Source organism: Theropithecus gelada, chromosome 1, assembly GCF_003255815.1.
Source record: "Theropithecus gelada isolate Dixy chromosome 1, Tgel_1.0, whole genome shotgun sequence".
Taxonomy (NCBI): domain Eukaryota; kingdom Metazoa; phylum Chordata; class Mammalia; order Primates; family Cercopithecidae; genus Theropithecus; species Theropithecus gelada.
The window spans coordinates 136892070-136907805 of record NC_037668.1 but is presented as its reverse complement, the minus strand read 5'-3'; the positions used below and the strand labels follow the sequence as shown (position 1 = coordinate 136907805).

Below are 15736 nucleotides of genomic sequence, written 5' to 3'. Positions count from 1 at the left end.
GCTTTTTTGCTTTCTTTCTTGTCTTTCTTTCTTTTCTACCTTCCTTTCTTCCCTTTTCTCTCTCTCTCTCATGTATTTCTTTCTTTGTTTCTTTCTTTGTTTGTTTGTTTGTTTGTTTCTTTCTTTCTCTTTCTTTCTTTCTTCTTTCCTTCTTCTTTCTCTCTTTCTTTTTTCTCTTTCCTTTCTTTCTCTCTTTCTTTCTTTCTTTGTTTCCCTCTCTCTCTTTTTTCTTTCTCTCTCTCTCACTTTTTTTCTTTCTTTCTTTTCTTTCTTTCTTTCCTTCTTTTCTTTCTTTCTTTCTCTTTCTTTCTTTCTTTCTTTCTTTCTTTCTTTCTTTCTTTCTTTCTTTCTTTCTTTCTTTCTTTCTTTCTTTCTTCTTTCTTTTTTTCTTTCCTTCCTTCCTTCTTTCTTTCTTCTCTTCTGTCTTCTTTTTCTTCCTCGCTCTATCACCCACAGTGGAGTGCAGTACCATGATCTCGGCTCACTGGAAGCTCCTCGTAGCACATTCACGCCATTCTCCTGCCTCACCCTCCCGAGCAGCGGGGACTACAGGCACCCACCCCCATGCCGGTGTCATGTTATGTAGTTTTCATAGAGACTTGGTTTCACCGTGTTAGTCAGGCTGGTCTGGATCTCCTGACCTCGTGATCCACCCGCCTCTGCCTCCCAAAGTGCTGGGATTACAAGCGTGATCCACTGTGCCTGGCCTGCTGTAGGCTTTTGGGGCTTCACCCCTCCCTCCTTTCCCCCTACTGTCAACATGCTTCCCAACCTCCCCTGACTCTACACCCCTTTTATCACCCACCTACGCACACGCCGCAGCCTCAGTTGGGGACCTCCTCCTGGGGCTCTGCAAGCAAAGTGCCACCGGTCAGCAGCATACCACTGCTTCCACCTCGCTGCCACCCCATCAGGAGTCCGGCTGCAGCCCGGGAGGGCAGGGGGCCAGATCCCAAGGGCACAGACGCGTGTTGCCTGCTGTTCGCGGTGCCTTCCCGCTCCCGGAATGCCCAAGTGATTCAATCCACTCGTCGGGTGAAACCTCAACCTTCCAAACTGGGGGAAGGGGCAGGCAGGGGCAGCAGGTGCCACACACACCAGCCAAGACCTCTGCTCCACAACGCAGGGACTGCTTTATCCAGGGGAAGGACATTGGTTCCCCAGCCACTAGGAAAACAGTCTCCCTGCACCCGGATTCCCATTGCTGCCAACTTCGGGTAAACTAAAGTCCTGAGGACATGCCAGAGACCCAGGCCTCAGGCCTCCTGGTCACACCCAGTGCCACGGCTCCTGCCAAACGGGTGGGGGCACTTTGCAAATCGAGGGGCCCACCGCACTGCACCAAGAGCACAGGGAGGTGCCAATAAAGGCAGTAGCCTACGAAATCTACCTCCAAAGGAAGCAATTAATCCAAGACAAAACCGGTCTCAGTGCTCCGTTACTCCTCTTGCATAGGCGTCCTGGAAACCCTGTTCTGGCCCAGCCCAAGTCTCCTCCACCCTATCCCGGCCTGCTGAAAACGTCCCTGGCTAATGGAGAATGATGCTCCCTGTCCAAGACTCTATTGCTCTTGCTCTCTTCCTTCCTCCCCCTCTCTCTTCTGTATTTGCCCCTCCACCTCGTCCTACTTCTGTCGCCTTCCCCCTGTCTCTCTGTCTCTCTTTCCCTCTCCCTCCCTCTTTCTCTGCCTCTCTGTCTGTCTCTTTCCCTCTCCCCCTCCCCTGTCTCTCTCGATCGTTGTCTCTCTCCCTCCCTCGGTTTCAATCTCTCCATCCATCGCTTCCCTGCTCTCCCTCAAGACGTTTGTGTATGCGTGCACGCGTGTGTGTGTGTTTGTGTGTGTCTGTGTGTGTGCTCATGTGCGTATGTGGGTTACTGCATGCGAGCGCCCATGCGTGTCTGTGTGTGGGGCTGTGGATTTGCTCCTGATGGTGATGGGGTGTGTCTGGGTTTCTCTCAGTCCCTCTCACCAGGGATCAGGCTGCCGGCTCTAGTGCCAGCCTGGAGTCAAGCAGGGCCATCCCCCAACCCCCAACCACCCACGCCCTCTTGCCCACAGGCCAGTTCTTGTTGGGGAAGAGCGACCATGGTGGTGGTTGTGAGAAAGAGGCCATGCTCTGCTGGTCCAAGTGTTCGCCCTTGGCCAGCCCTGAGGGCTTTGGCTGGGTGGGGCAAGATGGGGTCTCACAGGAGCTCCTGAGTGACCACAGATCCAAAAGAATAACTAAGTGACAAGGCAGAGGATCAGACGGGGTCCCAGGATCATGGGCCCTGGGCCCTGATGCCTCGGAGCACTCCCTGTTCCGAGTGGGCCCAACGTGGTGGAAGGTCGGGAGCTCTGGAGCCGGGAGAAGGCCACAGGCAAGTGTCTCAGGAGTCCTGATCTAGCATCTATGGCCATACCACCCTAAACGCGCCCGATCTAGTCTGATCTTGGAAGCTAAGCAGGGTCGGGCCTGGTTAGTACTTGGATGGGAGACCACCTGGGAATACTGGGTGCTGTAGGCTTTTTTGCTTTCTTTCTTTTGTACTTTCCTTTCTTCACTTCTCTCTCTGTCTCTCTCTCTCACTCTTTCTTTCTTTCTTTCTTTCTTTCTTTCTTTCTTTCTTTCTTTCTTTCTTTCTTTCTTTCTTTCCCTCTTTCTTTCTTTCTTTCTTTCTTTCTTTCTTCTTTCTTTCCTTCTTTATTTCTTTCTTTCCTTCTTTCTTCTTTCTTTCCTCTTTTCTTTCTTTTTTCCTTCTTTCTCTCTTTCTTCTTTCTTTCCTTCTTTCTTTTCTTTCTTTCTTTCTCTTTCTTTCTTTCTTTCTCTCTCTCTCTTTCTTTCTTTCTTTCTTTCTTTCTTTTTTCTTTCTTTCTTTCTTTCTTTCTTTCTTTCTTTCTTTCTTTCTTTCTTTCTTTCTTTTCTCTCTTTCTTCTTTCTTTCTTTCTTTCCTTTTCTTTCTTTGATGGAGTCTTGCTCTGTCATGCAGGCTGGAGTGCAGTGGTGCGATCTCGGCTCAATGCAAGCTCTGCAACCTGGTTTCACACCGTTCTCCTGCCTCATTCTCCGGAGCAGGTGGGACTACAGGCGCCCGACACCATACCTGGCACCACGCCTGGCTCATGTTTTGTAGTTTTAGAAGAGATGGGGTTTGACCGTGTTAGCCAGGCTGGTCTGGATCTCCTGACCTCGTCATCCACCTGTGTTAGCATCCCAAAGTGCTGGGATTACAGGCGTGACCCACCCCGCAGGTCCTGCTGTAGTCTTCTGTGGCTTCCCCCCTCCCTCCCTTCCCCCTGCTGTTGCCATGCTTCCCAACCTCCCCTGACTCTGCTCCCCCTTTATCGCCTGCCTACACCTCCGCTGCAGCCGCAGCCGGGGACCTCCTTCTGGGGGTCTGCCACCAAACCACCACTGGGCAGCAGCGTCCCACCGCTTCCACCTTGCAACCACCCTGCCAGGAGCCCGACTGCAGCCCGGGAGTGCAAGGGCCTGACCCCAAAGCTCAGGCGCGGGTTCCCTGCCTTTCGCAGTGCCTTCCTGCTCCCAGAACGCCCAGGCGATTCAAACTGCTCATCCGGCGCTGCCGCAACCTTCCAAACCAGGGGAAGTGGCGGGTTGAGGCAGTGGGTGCTACACATGCCAGCCAAGACCTCTGCTACAGAAGGCAGGGGCTGCTTTATCCAGGGGAAGGACATTGCTTCGCCACCTACAAGGAAAAGTGACCCTGTACATCTGGATTTCCATCGCCACCAACTTCGTGTAAACTCCAATCCCAAGGACATGTCAGAAACACAGGCCTTGGGCCCCGTGGTCACACCTAGTGTCATGGCTGTCTCCAAATGGGCGGGCACCCTCGGCAAATGTCAGGGCCCACCGCACCACACCAAAAGCACAGGGAGGTGCCAACAAAGGGAGGGGCCTAAGAAACCCACCTCCAAAGCAAGCAATTAATCCAAGACAAAACCTGTCTCAGCGCTCCATTGCTCCTCTTGCATGGACGACCTGGTCACCCTGTTCTGGCCCAGCCCATGCCCCCTCCACCCTAACCTGGCCTGCTCAAACGGGCTCTGACTACCGGAGCAGGGAGCTGCCTCTCCAAAGCTCTATCGCTCTCACTCTCTAGCTCCCTCCCTCTTTCTCTTCTGGGTTTGACACTGCACCTCACGCTACTTCTGTCGACTTCCCTCTGTCTATCTGTCTCTCTCTCTCTCTCTGTCCCTCTCTCTTTCTCTGCCTCTGTGTCTGTCTCCCTCTCCCTCTCCCCTGTCTCTCTGGATTGCTGTCTCTCTCCCTCCCTCGTTTTCAATCTCTCCTTCCATCTCTTAATTGCTTTCCTTCAAGTCGTTTGTGTGTGCTTGCATATGTGTGTGTGTGCGTGCACATTTCTGCACGGGAGTGGGCACGCACATGTGTGTGTTACTCCGTGCGAGAGCCCGGGTGTGTCTGTGTGTGGTGCTGTGGATTTTCTCCTGGTGGTGGTGGGGTGTGTCTGGGTCTCTCAGCCCCTCTCGCTGGGGATCAGGCTGCCGGCTCCAGTGTCAGCCTGGGGCAAAGCAGGGTCATACTCCAACTCCCAATCCCCCACACCCTCTTGCCCACCAGCCGGGTCTTGGTCAGGACAAGTGACTGTGGTGGGAGCGTTGTGACAAAAGTCCACCTGTGGCTGGGAGTGCTGTTTGCCCTTGGACAACCCTGATGGCTCTGGGTGGTTGCGGCAAGAGGGTGCCATGGAGGTGCTCCTGTGTGGCCAGAGATCCAAAAGAATACGTCCGTGACAGGGCGGAAGACCAGACAGTGTTCCAGAAGCATGGGCCCTGGGCCCTGATGCCTTGGAGCACTCCCTATTCTGAGTGGTCTCGACATGTTGGAAGCTCGGGAGATCAGGAGCAAGGGGAAGGCTGCGAGCGAGGGTCTCAGGGGGTCCCGATCAGAGCCCAGTGTCCCTGGGCTGTCGGTGGCAGCTGGAAGCTGGCAGACATGGCTGGCCCAGGCTCTTGGGGCAGCCAAGGGCCTTTGCTGGGGTCTATGACCATACCACCCTGAATGCACCAGATCCTGTCTGTTCTCTGGAAGCTAAGCAGGGTCGGGTCTGGTTAGTAGTTGAATGGGAGACTCCTGGGAATACCGGGTGCTACAGGCGTTTTTGCTTTCTTTCTTTCTTGTCTTTCTTTCTTTTCTACCTTCCGTTCTTCCCTTCTCTCTCTCCTCTTCCTTCCTTTCTTTCTTTCTTTTCTTTTCTTTCTTTCTTTCTTTCTTTCTTTCTTTCTTTCTTTCTTTCTTTCTTTCTTTCTTTCTTTCTCTTTCTCTCTTTCTCTATTTCTTTCTTTCTTTCTTCTTTCTTTCCTTCTTTCTTTTCTTTCTTTCTTTCTGTCTTTCTTTTTCTTCCAGATGGAGTCTTGCTCTGTCACCCAGGCTGGAGTGCAGTGGCAAGATCTTGGCTCACAAAACGCTCGGCCTCCCGGCTTCATGCCATTCTCCTGCCTCAGCCTCCTGAGTACCTGGGAATACAGGTACCCACCACCACGCATGGCTCATGTTTTGTTGTTTTAGTAGAGACTGGGTTTCACCGTATTAGCCAGGCTGGTGTAGATCTCCTGAACTCGTGATCCTCCCGCCTCGGCCTCCCGAAATGCTGGGGTTACAGGCATGAACCACCGTGCCCGGCCTGCTGTAGGCTTTTGTGGCTTCCCACCTCCCTCCCTTCCCCCTACTGTCGCCATGCTTCCCAACTTCCCCTGACTCTACTCCCCCTTCATTCCCTGCCTAGACACTCGCTGCAGCCTGGGACTTCCTCCTGGGGGTTCACCACCAAAGCACCACCGGGCTGCAGGCCTCACCTCTTCCGCCTCGCTGCCACTCCACCAGGAGCCCAGCTCCAGCCCAGGAGGGCAGCGGGCCAGACCCCAAAGTTGCAGGCACGGGTTCCGTTCTCACTCTCCTTTCTTTCTTTATTTTTTTCTTCTTTCTTTCTTTCTTTCTTTCTTTCTTTCTTTCTTTCTTTCTTTCTTTCTTTCTTTCCTTCTTCCTTCCTTCCTTCCTTCCTTTCTTTCTCTCTCTCTCTTTCCTTCCTTCCTTCTTTCTTATTCCTTCCTTCCTTCTTTCTTCTTTCTTTCTTTCTTTCTTTCTTTCTTTCTTTCTTTCTTCCTTCCTTCCTTCCTTCCTTCCTTTCTTTCTTTCTTTCTTTCTCTTCTAGCCAGTGTCTAGCTCTGTCACCCAGGCTGGAGTGCACTGGCATGATCTCGGCTCACTGCAAACTCCGAATCCTGGGTTCACGCCATTCTCCTGCCTCTGTCTCCTGAGCACCTGGGACTAGAGGTGCTTGCCACCATGCCCAGCTCATGTTTTGTAGTTTTAGTAGAGATGGGGTTTCACCGTGCTAGCCATGCTGGTCTGGATCTCCTGACCTTGTGATCCACCCGCCTCAGCCTCCCAAAGTCCTGGCATGACAGGCGTGATCCAGCGTGCCTGGCCTGCTGTAGGCTTTTGTGGCTTCCCCCTCCCTCCTTTCCCCTTACTGTCGCCATGCTTCCCAACCTACCCTGACTCTACTCCCACTTTATTGTCTGCCTACACCACCGCCGCAGCCAGGGACCTCCTCCTGGTGGTCCGCCACCAAAGCATCACCAGGCGGCAGCATCCCACCGCTTGCGCCTCACTGCCGCCCCGCCAGGAGCCCGTCTCCAGCCCGGGAGGGCAGGGGCCGGACCCCAAAGGTGCAGGCACGGGTTTCCTGCCTTTTGGGACCTTACCCCCTTCTGGAATGCTCAGGCATTTCAATCCACTCATCAGGCGACGCTGGAACCTTCCAAACCGGGGGAAGGGACAGGCAGGGGCAGTGGGTGCCACACACGCCAGCCAAGACCTCCGGTCCAGATTGCAGCGGATGCTTTATCCGGGGGAAGGACATTGCTACCCCTGTCACCAGGAAAACAGTGCCTGTGCACCCGGGTTCCCATTGCCGAAAACTCCGTTTAAACTCCAGTCCCGAGGACACGCCAGAGACCCAGGCCTCGGGCCCTGTGGGCACGCTTGGTGCCACGGCTCACGCCAAACGGGTGGGTGCCCTCTGCAAATCAAGGGGACCACTGCACCACACCAAGAGCACAAAGAGGTTCCAAAAAAGGAAGGAGCCTACGAAATCCACCTGCAAAGCAGACAATTAATCCAAGACAAAACCCATCTCAGTGCTCCATTGCTCCTCTCCCATGGAAGGCCTGGCCACCCTGTTCTGGCCCAGCCCAAGCCCCCTCCACCCTATCCCGGCCTGCTCAAAAGGGACTTGCCTACTGGAGCAGGTGCTCCCTCTGCAAGGTTCTATAGCTCTCATTTTCTATCTCCATCCCCTTCTCTCTTCTGGATTTGTGCTTGCACCTCGTGCTACTTCTGTCGCCTTCCATCTGTCTCTCTGTCTCTCTGCCTTCCTCTGTCCCTCTCTCTTTCTCTGCCTCTCTGTCTGTCTGTTTCCCTCTCCCCCTCCCCTGTCTCTCTTGATTGCTGTCTTTCTCCCTCCCTCAGTTTCAATCTCTCCATCCATCTGTTCCTTGCTCTCCTTCAAGCCGTTTGTGTGGTCTTGCATGTGTGTGTGTGTGTGTGTGTGTGTTTCTGTGTGTGTGGGTGCGTGCATGTCTGGGTTCCCGCACGTGAGCGCCTGGGTGTGTCTGTGTGTGGGGCCGTGGATTTGCTCCTGGTGGTGGTGCGGTGTGTCTGGGTTTCTCTCAGCCCCTCTTGCCGGGGATCAGGCTGCTGGCCCTAGTGCCAGTTCCGGGGAAAGCAGGACCATCTCCCAACCCCCAACCGCCCATGCCCTTTTGCCCACCGGTCGGGTCTTGGTTGGGACAAGTCACTGTGTTGGGTGCGTTGTGAGAAAAATGCCAGGCGTGGCTGCTCCAGCTGTTCAGTCTTGGCCAGCTCTGACAGCTGTGGGTGATTGGGGCATCAGGGGCCCCACAGGAGCTCCTGAGCAGCCATGGATCCAAAAGAATATGTCCGCAATAGCGCGGAGGACTGGACGGGGTCCTAGGACTGTGGGCCCTGGGCCCTGACGCCTCGGAGCACTCCCTGTTCTGAGCAGGCCTGATGTGGTGGAACCTCGGGATTTCGGGAGCCAGGGAAAGCGGCACGGGGGTCCTGATTCGAGCCCGGCGGCCATGGGCCAGCGGTGCGTGCTGTCAGCCAGTGGGCATGGCTGTGCTGGGCTCTTGGGGCAGCCAGGCACCTCTACCAGCATCTACGGCCATACCACCCTGAATGCGCCCGATCTCGTCTAATCTTTGAAGCTTAAGCAAGGTCGGGCCTGGTTAGTACTTGGATGGGAAAATGCCAGGTGCTGTAGGCTTTTTTGCTTTCTTTCATGTCTTTCTTTGCTTTTCAGCTTCCTTTCTTCCCTTCTCTGTCTCTCTCTCTCTTCTTTTTTCCTTTCTTTCATTCCTTCTTTCTTTTTTTTCTTTTATTCTTTCATTCTTTTTTCTTTCTTTCCTTCCTTCTTTCTTTTCTTTCTTTTTCTCTTTCTTTCTTTCTTTCTTTCTTTCTTTCTTTCTTTCTTTCTTTCTTTCTTTCTTTCTTTCTTTCTTTCTTTCTTTCTTTCTCTCTATCTCTTTCCTTCTTTCTTCTTTTTCTTCTAAACAGTGTCCCGCTCTGACACCCAGGCTGGAGTGCAGTGGCACGATCTCAGCTCACTGCAAGCCCTGCCTCCTGGGTTCATGCCATTCTCCTGCCTCAGTCTCCCAAGCAGCTGGGACTATAGGCGCCCACCACCACACCTGGCTCATGTTTTGTAGTTTTAGTGCAGACGAGGTTTCACTGTGTAAGCCAGTCTGGTCTGGATCTCCTCACCTCGTATTCCACATGCCTTGGCCTCCCAAAGTGCTGGGATTACATTCGTGATCCACCAGGCCCAGCCTGCAATAGGCTTTTGTGGCTTCCCCCCTCCCTCCCTTTCCCCTACTATCGCCATGCTTCCCAAACTCCCCTGAATCTGCTCCCACTTTATCATGCCCGTACACTCCCGACGCACCCGGTGAACTCCTTCTGGGGTTGCGCCACCAAGGCACCACCAGACAGCAGCATTCCACCCCTTCCTCCTAGCTGCCGCCCTGCAGCAGCCCAGCTCCAGCCTGGGAGGTAGGGGGCTGGACCCCAAAGGCGCAGGCCTGGGTGTTGGCGTTGTGAGATAAAGTCCACGCGCCACTGGGCAACCTATTCTCCCTTGGTCAGCCCTGACAGCTCTGGCTGGGTGGTGCAAGTGGGGGCCTCAGAGGAGCTCCTGAGCCACCAGGGATCCAAAAGAGTACCTCCGTGACAGGGCAGAGGACCGGACGGGGTCCCAGGATTGTGGGTCCTGGGCCCACAATCCCTGATCCAAACGGGCCATACGTGGTGGAAGCTCAGGAGCTCGGGAGCTGGGGGAAGGCCACAGGCGAGTGGCTCGGGGTCCAGATGCAAGCTCAGAGGCCCTGGGCTGGTGGTGCCAGCTGGAAGCTGGCAGGCATGGCTGGGCTGGTCTCTTGTGGCAGCCAAGCACCTCTGCCGGCATCTAGGGACATACGACCCTGAACACGTGAGATCTCATCTGATCTCAGAAGCTAAGCAGGGTTGGTGCTGCTTAGCAGGATTTGGATAGGAGACCGCCTGGGAATACCAGGTGCTGTAGGCTTTTTTGCTTTCTTTCTTCTCTTTCTTTCTTTTCTACTTTCCTTTTTTTCTTCTCTCTCTTCCTTCCTTCTGTCTTTTCTTTCTTTTTCTCTTTCCTTCTTTCTTTCTCTCTTTCTTTCTTTCTTTCTTTCTTTCTTTCTTTCTTTCTTTCTTTCTTTCTTTCTTTCTTTCTTTCTTCTTTTCTATTTCTTTCCTTTCTTTCCTTGTTTCTTTGTTTCTTTCTTTGTTTCCTTCCTTCCTTCCCTTCCTTCCTTCCTTCCTTCCTTCCTTCCTTCCTTCCTTCCTTCCTTCCTTCCTTCCTTCCTTCCTTCCTTCCTTCCTTCCTTCTCTTCCAGAGGGAGTCTCTCTCTGTCACTCAGGATGGAGTGCAGTGGCATGATCTCGGCTCACTGCAAGCTCCGCCTCGCACATTCACACCATTCTCCTCGGGGGCTATAGCCGGGCTCATGTTTTGTAGTTTTAGTAGAGACGGTGTTTCACAGTGTTAGCCAGGCTGGTCTGGATCTCCTGACCTCATGATCCACCCTCCTTGGAAATCGAACATGCTGTGGTTACAGGCGATTCACCGCACAGGGCCTGCTATAGTCTTCTGCGGTTTCCCCCCTCCCTCCCTTCCCCCTACTGTTGCCATGCTTCCCAACCGACCCCGACACTGCTCCCACTTTATCGCCTGCCTATAGCACCGTTGCAGCCGGGGAAGTCCTTTTGAGGGTCCGCCACGAAAGCACAACCGAGCAGCAGCCTCCCAACGCTTCCCCCTTGCCGCCGCCAAGCCAGGAGCCCGGGTCCATCCCGGGAGGGCAGGGGGTGCGACCATAAAGACACAGGCGCAGGTTCCCTCCCCTTCACGCTTCCTTCCTGCTCCCGGAACGCCCAGGCGATTCAATGTACTCATCAAACACCGCCACAACCTTCCAAACCGGGGGATGGGGCAGGCAGGGGCAGAGGGTGTCACACACGACAGCCAAGAACTCCGCTCCAGAACGCAGGGGCCACTTTATCCGGGGGAAGACCTTGCTTTGCCAGCCACCAGGAAAACAGTCCGTGTGCACCCGGATTCCATTGCCACCAACTTCGTGTAAACTCCAGTCCCGAGGACATGCCTGAGACCCAGGCCTCGGGCACCGTGTGTACGCCCGGTGCCATGGCTCCTGCCATATGGTCGGTCGCACTCTGCGAATCTAGGGGCCAACACACCATACCAGGAGCACAGGGAGGTGCCAACAAATTAAGGAGCCTACAAAACACACCTCCAAACAAGCAATTAACCCTAGACAAAACCAGTCTCAGTGCTCCATTGCTCCTCTTACATGGATGGCCTGGTCACCCTGTTCTGGCTCAGCCCATGCCCCCTCCACCCTATCCTGGCCTGCACAAAAGGGCCCTGCCTACCGGAGCAGGGAGCTCCCTCTCCATGGCTCTATCTCTCTCGCTCTCTACCTCCCTCCCCCTCTATCTTCTGAGTTTCCCCTGCACCTCCCGCTATTTCTGTCACCTTCCCTCTGTCTCTGTCTCTCTTTCTCTGTCCCTCTCTCTTTCTCTGAATCTCAGTCTGTCTCTTTCCCTCTTCTTTTCCCCTGTCTCTCTCGATGGATGTCTCTCTCTCACCATCAGTTTCAATCTCTCCATCCATCTCTTCCTTGTTCTCCTTCAAGACTTTTATTTGTGTGTGCATGTGTTTGTGTGTATGTGTGTGTGTATGTCTGTGTCTGTGTACACGCGTGTGTGGGGGTTCCTGTGCGCCAGCGCCCGGGTGTGTCTGTGTGTGGGGCTGTGGATTTGCTCCTGGTGGTGGTGGGGTGTGTCTGGGTTTCTCTCAGCCCTTCTCGCCGGGGATCAGGCTGCAGGCACTAGTGCCAGCCCGGGGCAAACAGGGCCATCCCTCAACCCCCAACCCCCCACGCCCTCTTGCCCACCGGCTGGGTCTTGGTCTGGACAAGTGACCTTTGTGGGGGCGCTGTGAGAAAAAGGCCATGCGCAGCTGTTCCGGCTGTTCTTCCTTGACCAGCCATGACGGCTCTGGGTGGGTGGGATATGAGGGGGCCTCGCAGGAGCTCCTAAGTGGCCAGGGATCCAAAAGAATACATCCGTCACAGGGCGGAGGATGGGACAGGGTCCTAGGATTCTGGGCCCTGGGCCCTAACGCCTCGGAGCACTTCTTTTTCCGAGTGGGCCGGACGTGGTGGAAGCTCCGGAGCTCGGGAGCTGGGGGAAGGCCACGGGTGAGCGTCTCAGAGGTCCTTTTCTAAGCCCGGCGGCCCTGGGCTGGCGGTGCCAGCTGGAAACCGGTGGGCATAGCTGAGCCGAGCTCTTGGGGCAGCCAGGCGGCTCTGCAGGTGACTACGGCCATGCCACCCTGAACCTGCCCGATCTCGTCTGATTTTGGAAGCTAAGCAGGGTCGGGTCTTGGTAATTCTTGGATGGGAGACCACCTGGGAATACTGGGCGCTGTAGGAGTTTTAGCTGTCTTTCCTTCTTTTCTACCTTCCTTTCTTCCCTTCTCTCCCTCTCTTCCTTCCTTCTCTTTCTTTCTTTCTTTCTTTCTTTCTTTCTTTCTTTCTTTCTTTCTTTCCTTCTTTCTTTCTTTCCTTCCTTCTTTCTTTCTTTTCTCCCTTTCATTCTTTCTTTCTTTCTCTCTTCTTGCTTTCTTTATTTCCTTCTTTCTTTCTCTCTCTTTTTGTCTTTCCTCCCTTTCGTTCTTTTATCTTTTCTTCTTTCTCTTTCTTTCTTTCCCTCTTTTCCTTCTTTCTCTCTTTTCTTCTTTCTTTTTTCTTTGTTTGTTTCTTTCTTTCCTTCATTCTTTCCTTTCTGTCTCTCTTCCTACTTTCTTTTCTTTCTTTGTCTCTTCTTTCTTTCTGACTTTCTTTCTTTCTTCTCTCTTTTCTTTCTTTTATCTCTCTCTTTCCTTCTTTCTTACTCTTTCTTTCTCTCTCTCTCCCTTTCTTTCCTTCCTTCCTTCTTTTCTCCTTTTCATTCTTTCTTTCTTCCTTCTTTCTTTCTTTTATTTCTTTCTCTCTTCTCTTCTTGCTTTCTTTATTTCCTTCTTTCTTTCTCTTTTTGTCTTTCCTCTCTTTCGTTCTTTTTTCTTTTCTTCTTTCTCCTTCTTTCTTTCCCTCTTTTCTTTCTTTCTCTCCTTTATCCTTTCTTTCCTTCTTTCTTTCTTCTTTCTTTCTTTCTTTCTTAGTTTCTTTCTTTCTTTACTTCATTCTTTCTTTCTGTCTCTCTCCCTACTTTCTTTTCTTTCTTTGTCTCTTTCTTTCTTCTTTCATTCCTACTTTCTTTCTTTCTTCTTTCTTTCCTACTTTCTTTCTTTTCTTTCTTTTTCTTTCTTTCTTTCTTTCTTTCTTACTCTTTAATTGTCTCTCTCTCCCTTCCTTCCTTTCTTTCTTTCTTTCCATGTTTTCTCATTATCTCTTGTTCTTTCTTTCTTCTTTCTTTAGTTCTCTCTCACTTTCCTTTCTTTCTCTCTCTTTCTTTCTTTCCTTTTTCTGTCTTTCTTTCTTTTTCTTTCTTTCTTTCTTTCATCTTGCAATCATTCTTTCTTTCTTTTCTTTCTCTTTCTTTCATCTTGCTATCGTTCTTTCTTCCTTTTCTTTCTCTTTCTTTCTTTCTTTCTTTCTTTCTTTCTTTCTTTCTCTCTCTCTCTCTCTCTCTCTCTCTCTCTCTCTCTCTCTCTCTCTTCCAGACAGAGTCTCACTGTGTCACCCTGGCTGGAGTGCAGTGGCGCGATCTTGTCTCACCACAAGCTTGGCCTCCCGGGTTGACGCCATTCTCCTGCCACAGCCTCCTGAACAGCTGGGACTGCCAGCGCCGGCCACTCCCAATTCATGTTTTGAAGTTTTAGTAGAGATGGGGTGTCAACGTGTTAGCCAGGCTGGTCTGGATCTCCTCACCTTGTGATCCACAGGCCTCGGCCTCCCAAAGTGCTGGGATTACAGGCGTGATCCACTGTGCCTGGCCTGGTGTTGGCTTTTGTGGCTTCCCCCCTCCCTTCCTTCCCCCTACTGTCAGCGTGCTTCCCAACCTTCGGTGAATCTGCCCCCGCTTTATCCCCCGCCTACACACCTGCTGCAGCCAGGAACCTTCTCCTGGGTGTCCGCCACCAAAGTACCACTGGGCAGCAGGACCCCACCGCTTCTGCCTCACTGCCACTCTGCCAGGAGCCTGGTTCCAGCCTGGGAGGGCAGGGGGACGGACCCCAAATGTGCAGGCACGGGTTCCCTAACGTTCCCGGTGCCTTCCGGCTCCTGGAACGCCCAGGCATTTCTATTCAACCATCAGGCGCTGCTGCAACCTTCCAAACAGGGTGAAGGGTAGGGCAGGGACAGCAGGTGCCACACACGCCAGCCAAGAACTCCGCTCCAGAACGCAGGGGCTGCTTTATCTGGGGGAAGCACATTGCTTCGCCAGCCACCAGGAAAACAGGCACTGTGCACCCGGATTCCCATTGCCACCAACTTCCTGTAAACTCCATTCCCGAGGACACGCCAGAGACAAAGGCCTAGGGCCCTGTGGGCACGCCCATTGCCACGGCTCCTGCCAAACGGACGGGTGAGCCCTGCAAATCAAGGGGCCCACCGCACCACACCAAGAGCACAGGGAGGTGCCAACAAAGGAAGGAGCCTATGAAACCCACCTCCAAAGCAAGTAGTTGATCCAGGACAAAACCTGTCTCAGCGCTCCGTTCCATGGATAGCCTGGCCCCCCTGTTCTGGCCCAGTCCAAGCCCCCTTCAACCTATCCCAGGCTGCTCAAAAGGACCCTGCCTACCGGAGCAGGGCACTCCCTCTCCAAGGCTCTATTGCTCTTGCTCTAGCTCCCTGTGCCTCTCTCTTCTGGGTTTGACCCGGCACTGCATGCTACTTCTGTCACCTTCCCTCTGTCTCTCTGTCTGTCTCTTTCTCTGTCCCTCTGTCTTTCTCTGCCTCTCTGTCTGTCTCTTTCCCTCTCCCCCTCCCCTGTCTCTCTCTATCACTATATCTCTCCCTCCCTTGGTTTCAATCTCTCCATTCATCTCTTCCTTGATCTCCTTCAAGCCATTTGTGTGTGCATGCACGTGTGTTTGTGCATGTGTGTGTACGTTTGTGTCAGTGTGTGTGCGCGGGTGTGTGTTCCCGTGCAAGAGCGCCCGGGTGTGTCTGTGTGTTGGGCTGTGGATTTGTTCCTGGTGGTGGTGAGGTGTGTCTGGGTTTCTCTCAGCTCCTCTTGCTGGAGATCAGGCTGCTGCCTCTAGTGCCAGCCCAGGGCAAAGCAGGGCCGTACCCCAACCTCCAACCCCCCATGCCCTCTTGCCCACCCGGCAGGTCTTGGTCATTACAAGAGACCATGGTGGGGGCGTTGTGAGAAAAGGCCATGCACGGCTGGTCTGGCAGTTCACCCTTGGCCAGCCCTGACGTCCTGGGTGGGTGAGGCAAGAGGGGGTCACGCAGGAGCTCCTGAGCGACCACGGATCCAAAAGAATACCTAAGCAACAGGGCGGAGGACTGGACCTGGACGGGGTCCCAGGATCATGGACCCTGGGCCCTGACACCTCGGAGCCCTCCCTGTTCTGAGTGGTCCCAACGTGGTGGAAGGTCGAGAGCTCTGGAGCCGGGAGAAGACCACTGGTGAGCGGCTCGGGGGTCCCGATACAAGCCCAGCATCCCCGGGCTGGCCGTGCCGACTGGAAGCCATCAGTCATGGCTGGGCAGGGCTGTTGGGGCAGCCAGGCGCCTCTTCTGGCATCTACAGCCATACGAACCTGAACGTGCGTGATCTTGTCTGATCTCAGAAGCTTAGCTGGGTCTGGCCGTTTGGTACTTGAATGGGAGACCGTCTGGGAATACTGGGTGCTGTAGGCTGTTTTGCTTTCTTTCATGTCTTTCTTTCTTTTCTACCTTCCTTTCTTCCCTTCTCTCTCTTTCTATTCTTTCTTTCTTTCTTTTTCTTTATCTCTTTTTTCTTTCTTCTTTCTTTCTTTTCTTTCTCTCTTTCTTACTTCTTTCTTTCCTTCCTTCTTTCTCTCTTTCCTTCCTTTCTTTCTTTCTTTCTTTCTTTCTTTCTTTCTTTCTTTCTTTCTTTCTTTCTTTCTTTCTTTCTTTCTTTCTTTCTTTCTTTCTTTC

The 15736-nt window shown here is 53.0% G+C and overlaps 3 pseudogenes; all 3 read left to right on the top strand.

Moving 5' to 3' along the window:
• Positions 1-2389: 2389 nt before the first annotated feature.
• On the top strand, positions 2390-2508 carry LOC112614692 (annotated as a pseudogene).
• A 2497-nt stretch (positions 2509-5005) lies between these two features.
• LOC112616660 lies at positions 5006-5124 on the top strand (annotated as a pseudogene).
• Positions 5125-11973: 6849 nt separating this feature from the next.
• LOC112614650 lies at positions 11974-12092 on the top strand (annotated as a pseudogene).
• Positions 12093-15736: the final 3644 nt, after the last annotated feature.